The sequence below is a fragment of the Mchenga conophoros genome, linkage group LG3 (assembly GCF_057382185.1).
Source record: "Mchenga conophoros isolate Kocher_MC1m ecotype Shallow Benthic linkage group LG3, M_conophoros_male_GT1.1, whole genome shotgun sequence".
NCBI lineage: Eukaryota > Metazoa > Chordata > Actinopteri > Cichliformes > Cichlidae > Mchenga > Mchenga conophoros.
In genome coordinates, this window is record NC_140528.1 from 60,341,188 (window position 1) to 60,349,723 (window position 8,536).

An 8,536-nucleotide genomic window follows, 5' to 3' on the forward strand; every position below is an offset into this window, starting at 1 on the left:
TTTAAAAAAAAAAAGTTATATTTTGTCCATTTGCCATTATAGGCATAAAAAAGTACCTAATTCAAAGGATGAATCAGTGTAGTGTCTACACCAGGGGTGGGGAACTCCAGGCCTCATGGGCCGGTGTCCTGCAGGTTTTGGATCTCACCCTGGGTCAGCACACCTGAATCAGACGATTAGTTCATTACCTGGAGAACTTCAAGACATGTTGAGGAGATTATTCAGCCATTTAAAATCAACTGTGTTGGATCAAAGATGCATCTAAAACCTGGAGGACAGTGACCTTTGAGAACTGGCGTTCCCCCACCCCTGGTGGACACATACCAAAAACAGATGAAATCTTTGGTGCCCGCTTTGTAACTTTCAGTACTATGGAGATCATTTAAAGATTATGGGAGGCTTCATACAATTCACACTAACAGCTAATATTACAACAAAGAACCAATTTAAAAATTTATCTTAAACAAAAGATAGCTGTGCTGTGTTGGATTTAAAGTAAAGAACAGTGTAGGTTACAGTGTAGCAGAGGTCAATGTGAAATAAAGCTGATGATACTTAAAAGAAAGTGTATGGATATTTAAAGTAACAGCAATGGTTCACATTCCTGTATAATAAAGACTAACAGGATGTTCATAATTATTAAGTGGTCTGCCATGCTGTCCCAACGTGTGACATGTCCTAAACAAGTTTGGTGCCTCAAAAGTGAAACTGAAAGGTTAAAGAAAGAGAGACAAATAGAAAAGCATCATTTATAATTTACTTAAGCATGTAACACAGCTTATAACAGAGGAAAATGCAGTGTTCCTGCAGCTGCAGCAAGACAAGCAAATTTATGCTGCTGTATGCAAAACTCATAACTCATAGTCACTGGGTCTTACAGACATGCTCTGCAACACCCCCCCCCCCCCCCCCCAATATTTGTTGGTATTAACAGCTGAAAGACAAGAAAAGCTGACAACTGTTTTATAATTGTTTTACATGTGCTTAAAAATGGATTCCAGATAGAAGCCAGACTGGCTATAGCACAGCACTTGGAGAACAAGACTGAATCACAGTAATGACGACTTCCCAATTACAACAAAAATGCGTAAGATTCACTCTTTATGTTAATTGTGTTGAAATATTTAACCAAATTGACAAAGAATAAAGCCAACATTCTAAAAATGAAAGCAATGACTGACAATAATGACTCTGAACATTTACTCACATTATTTGAACAGGAACTCACTGTTACATTTAATAAACAGGAAGACAGATACTCAGAGTTGCACCATTCAGCAAGCTCTGTAGGATACATTTATTCATTTATTTGATTGAGATTATACTTGAAAAGCCCGATTGACTAATTAGTACATCAAATAGTGCAAAACTGTGGCTACATGCAGGGCATATTGCTTGGCATTTGCTGTTGGTATCTCTCAAAATGCACAGGGCGGCAGCGGTTTTCAACATTATTGCAGGCTACAATCACAGGCTTTTGATGTGATATCACATTAAGTTCACAACCATTTACAAACTGGATGTCATGTACCAGTATGTTTGAACTACTGATACACAAGTTATCTGGGAAGGCATTAATTAGACGTCGACCATTTCGGCTGCAGATCCTATCGATATTCACCCGATCTCTGCTCTCGATGAAGGACTGCACTGGAGTTCTGCACCAGAGGTCTTTCTTTTTCAAATATCTGTTAAATCAGTATTCCATTACACAGTAAGCAAGATACATTACACATTACTCATTAAACATCTTCACGTGACCTAGTTAAATCGCAAATCAGTTATCCTCTTGATGACAACAAAAATAATAATAATCATCATCATCACGTTATTTTTTTTTTAGCTGTCTCCATATTATATTAATTTGCTCCTTACAAGGAGGGAACTATTAATTTTTAACTCACTTCTCCCACTCTCTTGGAAGACTTCGGTTAAATTCATCTTGAAGGATGTGTCTTCTGATAAATTCGTCATATTTACTTCGGAGGCTTGTGCCTTGACAAGGTAAAGAGTTCGTAGTGCCCAGATGGACAAGGGCTACAGTGACCATGGCAGTCAAGACAGCAAAGTTCATTTTGTCTACAGTGAAAGAAAGAAAACAACATTGACCGAGTAATGTGTTTAAAATCAATTTAGCTGGGATGATGAACAGCAGTACTAGTTTGTGTTATTCTGTTACCATAGACATCTGATATTATCATTATTATTTGTATATTGAGACAAACACGCAGGGCTGATGAAAACTGAACTTTTGTAATAACTGAGTCAGTCATTTTTCCTTTTCCATATTTGCTTTTTATTATTCTTGTAAAGTATGACAGCGCTTCCAACTGTTCCTAATGACGACACACATTTAGAAAATAAAAAAAAATTATTTCACACTCGCACAGACAGACAAATCATAAACAACATTAAATGAATATGTAGAGCAACAGAATAAGAGACAGAACAGTTGGCTTACCTTTCTTTGATGTGGTGTTGGGGAAATGAAGTGGAGGTGTAGTCGGTTAAAAGTCCATTTCTTTTTTCCTCTTTTATAACCTCACAACCAAATAGCCTCCCTAAACAACAGCCAATCAGAACAGTCCAAGGGAAGGCAGACGTATATAAGACAAAAGTCATTAAGACAAGCTGTAAAGGAAATATTTTAAAAATATATATAAATGCTGCGTATCCAAGTTTTAGTTGTGGCAGTGTTTCCCAGATGTGTTTTTGTTTTGTTTGTTTTTCTAATTGGGGGGGGGGGGGGGGGGGGGGGTTTGTTTGTCTTTAAATTGGAAGGAATGTTTGTGCTACAGACCAAAGGCTGATTATTGATAGATGACGTATCTTCTTTAAAAAAAGAAAGCAAAAAAAAAAAAGCAGAGCAACGTTAGAGAAATAATAGCTACAAATTATGGAAAGAATGATTTCTCATGATCAAAGTGACTTCTTCAGTTCCTTAAAAAGTGTTATATTATATATATATATATATATATATATATCCATCCATTCGCTTCCGCTTATCCTTTTCGGGGTCGCGGGGGGCACTGGAGCCTATCCCAGCTGTCATAGGGCGAGAGGCGGGGTACACCCTGGACAGGTCGCCAGTCTGTCGCAGGGCCAACACATATGGACAGACAACCATTCACTCGCACATTCACACCTAGTGGCAATTTGGATTATCCAATTAACCTATCCCCACAAGCTGCATGTCTTTGGACGGTGGGAGGAAGCCGGAGTACCCGGAGAGAACCCACGCAAACACGGGGAGAACATGCAAACTCCACACAGAAAGACCCCGGCCTTATGGTGGAATTGAACTCAGGACCTTCTTGCTGTGCGGCGACAGTGCTAACCACCGTGCCACCGTGCTGCCCTATATATATATTAATATATATAATTTTATCTTTAGACACTTCTTTATTGGCATCCTGTTTAAAAAATAATAATGATTACACCACATTATCAATAGTTAATCTAAAAAAGAACATAAGATGACAAATGGTATTAAGTAACAAAAATTGTAAATAACTACTTGTATTATAACAACCCTAAACAACAAACAGAACATTTTTCTCTAAGTAGAAAAAAATGGTCTCTGTTTAAGCTGTTTCACCACCAGTATAACCCACTGGAATCGTGTCTAGTAGATGGTTTACATTTCAGCTGTTTGTTTTGGCTGCTAAAATACTTTGCTTGCTCTTTGTTATAGTAAAAGTTTGTTGATATAACTTAAAGTTCATGGTCACTGATCATGATAGAAGACTCTGACACAGAAACTGAATTTCTGCAGAAGGGAGATAATTTATATGACTGAAGGGTACCAATTATATTTTTAATTATTAAATCTAAAGTTTTACTCAGTTGTTGTAAGACATAATTTAGTTAGTTAGTTAGTTCACTCTTGACAACATGGCAACCCAAATTACATTTATGTAATAACTGATTTGATTCTTGTCTGCAGAAATCCATATGCTTTCATTTTTGGCTTTGTGTAATTGTATGGTGTTATGTTGAAATGGTTCAAAATTCTGCTCTGCTGCACATAATGTAGTTTCATAAGTTGAAAGGGATATTAATAATTAACAGTTGATCATGAATAACATAAATGCAGCCATGTGAATTATTAATAATAACGGATGAGGGCAGTGAGTAACACAAAATCAAGTTTACAAAGTTCAATTTTGCCATTTTTTATTTCTCACTTCTGTGACCTGAAATACAGAGATCAGAAGAACCAGACTGTTGTGTCTCAGAGCTACGATGTTTTAACTATGAACTCAGTGCAAGACAATATGTACACACACACACACACACACACACACACACACACACACATATGTACAGACTACATATGATTTGTCTTCAGTGGTCAGAATGTCTGATGATCTTTGGCCTATTTGTGGAAGAAGAAGTCCAGGCTGTGTGTCGTCTTACAAGTTTTAAAATCAGACCTTGGGACAGTACATTTCACATGTTTTTTCATATTATGAAATGTGCTGCAAAACAAACTAAGGCAAACCAACTGTGTCATGTAAAGGTTTAATGAGAGCACTGCTGTGCTGTGTTGGATTTAAGGTAAAGAACAGTGTAGGTTACAGTGTAGCAGAGGTCAATGTGAAATAAAGCTGATGATACTTAAAAGAAAGTGTATGTCTATTTAAAGTAACAGCAATGGTTCATGTTATAATTATAATAGTCCATGCTTTTATTAGTAAACATGTCACTCTTTCTTCATAGATTTCTTTCATTGATCTTAGTTGACATAGTTAAATAACAAATACTTAGAAAAATGTTTTTTTTTAAAAGTACACGTCTAGATGTTAATAATTAATAGCTGATCATGAGATGACATATAAAAACCAATGCAGATCATTCGTCAGAATTGTGTCGAGTGGTGAAATTGGATCATTTGGACGATGAATCTCAGCAGTTTATTGTTGATTTTGTTGTTTTGTGGTCTGATTTTGGCCCAGGATACTATCGAAACACAATCACATTCATGCGTTCACACATGTAATAACGCCAACGAGTTTGGTGCAATGAGAGAAAAAATACATTCTTTGGAAATCAAGGTGATGAACATTGAAAACAGGCTGACAGGCTACGGAAGTCTCATTCTGCAGCTGGAACAAAAGGGTAAGGAACAAAACTCAAGCAGAAGTGTATTTTTGTGATGTTACACTTTTTTTTTTTAGAAAAAAAATGGTGTGAAGAGTCATACTTTAACATTTTTACACTTTTAGTCTGAAATAAGCTTTTCTTTTTTTCCCTAGAGAGAAACATTGTCATATTAACCCTTTAAAGCCGGTCGGAGCGGGCACGCTCCGTTTTGCGCAACTACTTTTAAATCCTGGTACCACTGCAACCATGTAAGCTAGCACAATAATTATTTTTGCATATGAAACCGGAGAAGTTGTACTTACATCTTATGCCATCAGCTTGTCCTAGGTCACGGTTTCCTTCCACATATAGCTTTGCAAAAACTGCATAAAAAGCACTTGCAGCAACAAAAACATAATATTCCAGAAACACTCTTTGCCGATCCGATCAGCTGTTCATAACACTTCCTACTTTGGAATAGACGTCAGCGCGAATTTTTGCATGTCCGCCATTACCTGTCCGAAGCTGAAAGTGACGTAATTTTCGTGGAAATGTAGTTTTTTACCATCGGGGCCTCATGAGCCTATACTGGTGTTTTTAAAAGGTATCTTTATGAGTTTCTGTGTCGTTTCTGGGATGCTTAGAACTTAAATTGCACTGCTGGAAATTTTTTATTTTGATGCATATGCTGCTTTTTTTGCAAATTTGCATTATTATATTTATTTTCATTTTTCTTACAGTATATAAAAATTGGTGTATTTCAGAAATAAAACTATGAAGACATTCAAAATAAATTTCCTGTGGTGGGAAACTATTTTGTGCAACTTTTTTGTATTTACAGTTTTGAGGGATAAACCTCTTAAATTTCTCTAACTAGAAATATATGTTATAAAAACAAAAATGATTTTCATTTTTTTTGTAGTTTATTGCACTTTTTGCAATTTATGTAATTACCATGCACCTAATGCATACATATTATTAAAATTTAGGCTGTAATGGTTGTATTGATGTATAGCGACTTGAAATGCTCCCAAAAATGGCACCACACCATGTCCGCTCTGGCGGACTTGGTTCTATGGTAGGTCTTAAAGGGCTAAGTGCTGGAATTGGGGGAGGTTCACCATTGGGTCCCTTTAACACAGACCAAACTATAATCTACGATAGAGTATTTGTAAACACTGGAAATGCCTACAACGAACTCACAGGTAAGATTCTTCTTGATGTTTGTGTAAGTGAAGTAAATAAAGACAAAAAAGAAAAATGCATTGTGTGGTTTTGCATGTTTGTGGTCAGTAATAAGAAATTTAGTTTCACATTTGCAGATTCTGAAAAAGAAAACAGATTTAAAGATATTATAAATGTTTAACTGAGGTGTTTCCTGAATCTGCACGTGTAAAACCTGCTTCTTCAGAAAATGACAAAAAATTAAAGGAGTTTACTCATTTTTTTTCACCAGGTATCTTCACAGCACTTGTTTCTGGTGTGTACTTTTTTACCTATTTCTGTCATTCTGGAGGTGTCCGTAAAACATCGCTGCATTTGTACAAGAACAATGAGGTGATACTGCACATCCATGATCACCAGTCAGCTGACACGGCTGATAATGGAGGAAATGCAGTGTTCCTGCAGCTGAAGCAAGGTGATAGAGTCTATGTGCGCTTAAAGGCAAATACACACGTCTATAGATCCAGCACATTAACAAATTTCAGTGGATTTTTGGTCAAAAAAAAAAAAAACAATTAAAAATAGATGCACATGACTTTGAAATTGTATTTAGCTGCAGTGTTTCTTGTGTGTGCTCCAATAAAACACATTTAAATCATACCTACGGTGGTGTTTACTTCACTTTTGTGTTGGTAAACGATTTAATGCTGGTCAAAATATTAAAAGACTGTTTAAATGTGTGCAAGTACAAACTTAGTCTCTAATTTATTTTTAGTTAGTGGAAGAACAGCATTATGTCTGGAAACAGTTCACGGGAAAGATTCATAAATTCATTTTTCCTATCTCTGAAACCAGGATAAAACTGAAACATGATTTGGTGTGTCTCTGTCTCAGAGGAAAACCAGTAATAACTCAAAGTAACGAGATGCAATCATGCTTGGATTACACCTACAAAAGTGGCTGTTGACCTATTAGAGTTGCCAGAAAATGGTAACTCCAAGATTATTGTAAAAAAAGAGCAGTAGTAAATAGAGATGGACCGATCCAATCGGATATCGGAGAGAAATAAAAAATGTAATCCGATCCATTAAATATATATCGGATTCATATCGGTATTGGCCGATATCCAAATTTATGATATCGGTATCGGACATAAAAAAGTGGTATCGTGCCATCTTTAGTAATAAAGATGGTTGACAGACTGGTTCAGTATACCTGCTGCTGCCTGTAGTGCATCTTTCAGCAATATGGAGAGCATTGCATTAACGCCAGTAGCATGATTTATGCTGCTCCACAATGAAACGCTACAATGTGGAGGCAGGATGGTGTGTTTTGTGTCCATTTTGACTAGGAGCAAAAATAAAATTTTAACAGCTCAATTAAGAATAATAGTCTATCTGACATTAATAAATATGTGATTAATTCTTAATTGTTTCAGATCACAAAGGGTTTAAAACAAAACAAAACAAACACACTTGGTTTTCACAGAAAAACATCTGTTATCACATAGTCATTTACCTAAGAAATCAAAACATAAGAGCCTTCATGATTCTAATTTATTTTGTATTTTAAGTCGGTGCTGTTGGGTTCTTGGGCATTCAAGCGCAGAGGTTCCTAAAACAACAACTGACTGATCTCAAGAAAAGATTAATGGTTCATGTGTGTCATGCAAAGTGCCCTTCTTCCAGTAGAGGGAACGATTCATCCACTAGTATTTAAAACTCCAACCACTGAGATTTCCACTCAGAAACAACATGCTCTAAAATCTACAAACATGTGACTAATATATGTGTATTACACAGCCACAAAGCAGTATCTTTGAAGGTGCTTGTTATGTATTAAAGGAGAAATCCAGCCACCCCCTGGCCACAAGCGATTGCACTACTAATTAGGGTAATAGGCTGGAATGATTTGAGTTATTAGAATAGCCTGATTATAAAAAAAAACAAAACCTTTGTTTCAATACTTTGTTTAAGTCACTGCTCTATATTTCACCATGTCGCCTTGTAAATGTGAGCATTTCACCCACAGCTACAATTAAAAACAGACCTGCAATAGAAATTTTATCTTGTAGCGTGCCCGTGAATAGATAGAAGATGTCATAATAGACATTATGTCCATGCAGCCTCCAAAGAAACTGATAACACAACGGCAACAGTGAAAATTATGCTTTCATAGTTTCATGTGAATCCAGTGAGACGGAAGTAATATATATATATATATATATATATATATATATATATATATATATATATATATATATATATATATATATATATATGTAGTC

The 8,536-nt window shown here is 35.9% G+C and overlaps 1 long non-coding RNA gene across 1 annotated transcript; it reads right to left on the reverse strand.

Moving 5' to 3' along the window:
• Window positions 1–916: 916 nt before the first annotated feature.
• LOC146579826 (uncharacterized) lies at window positions 917–2,542 on the reverse strand. Its single transcript, XR_014891674.1, has 3 exons — window positions 2,462–2,542; window positions 1,905–2,079; window positions 917–1,688 (listed from the first exon to the last, which is right to left on the reverse strand). It is a non-coding gene; the product is annotated as an uncharacterized LOC146579826 (long non-coding RNA).
• Window positions 2,543–8,536: the final 5,994 nt, after the last annotated feature.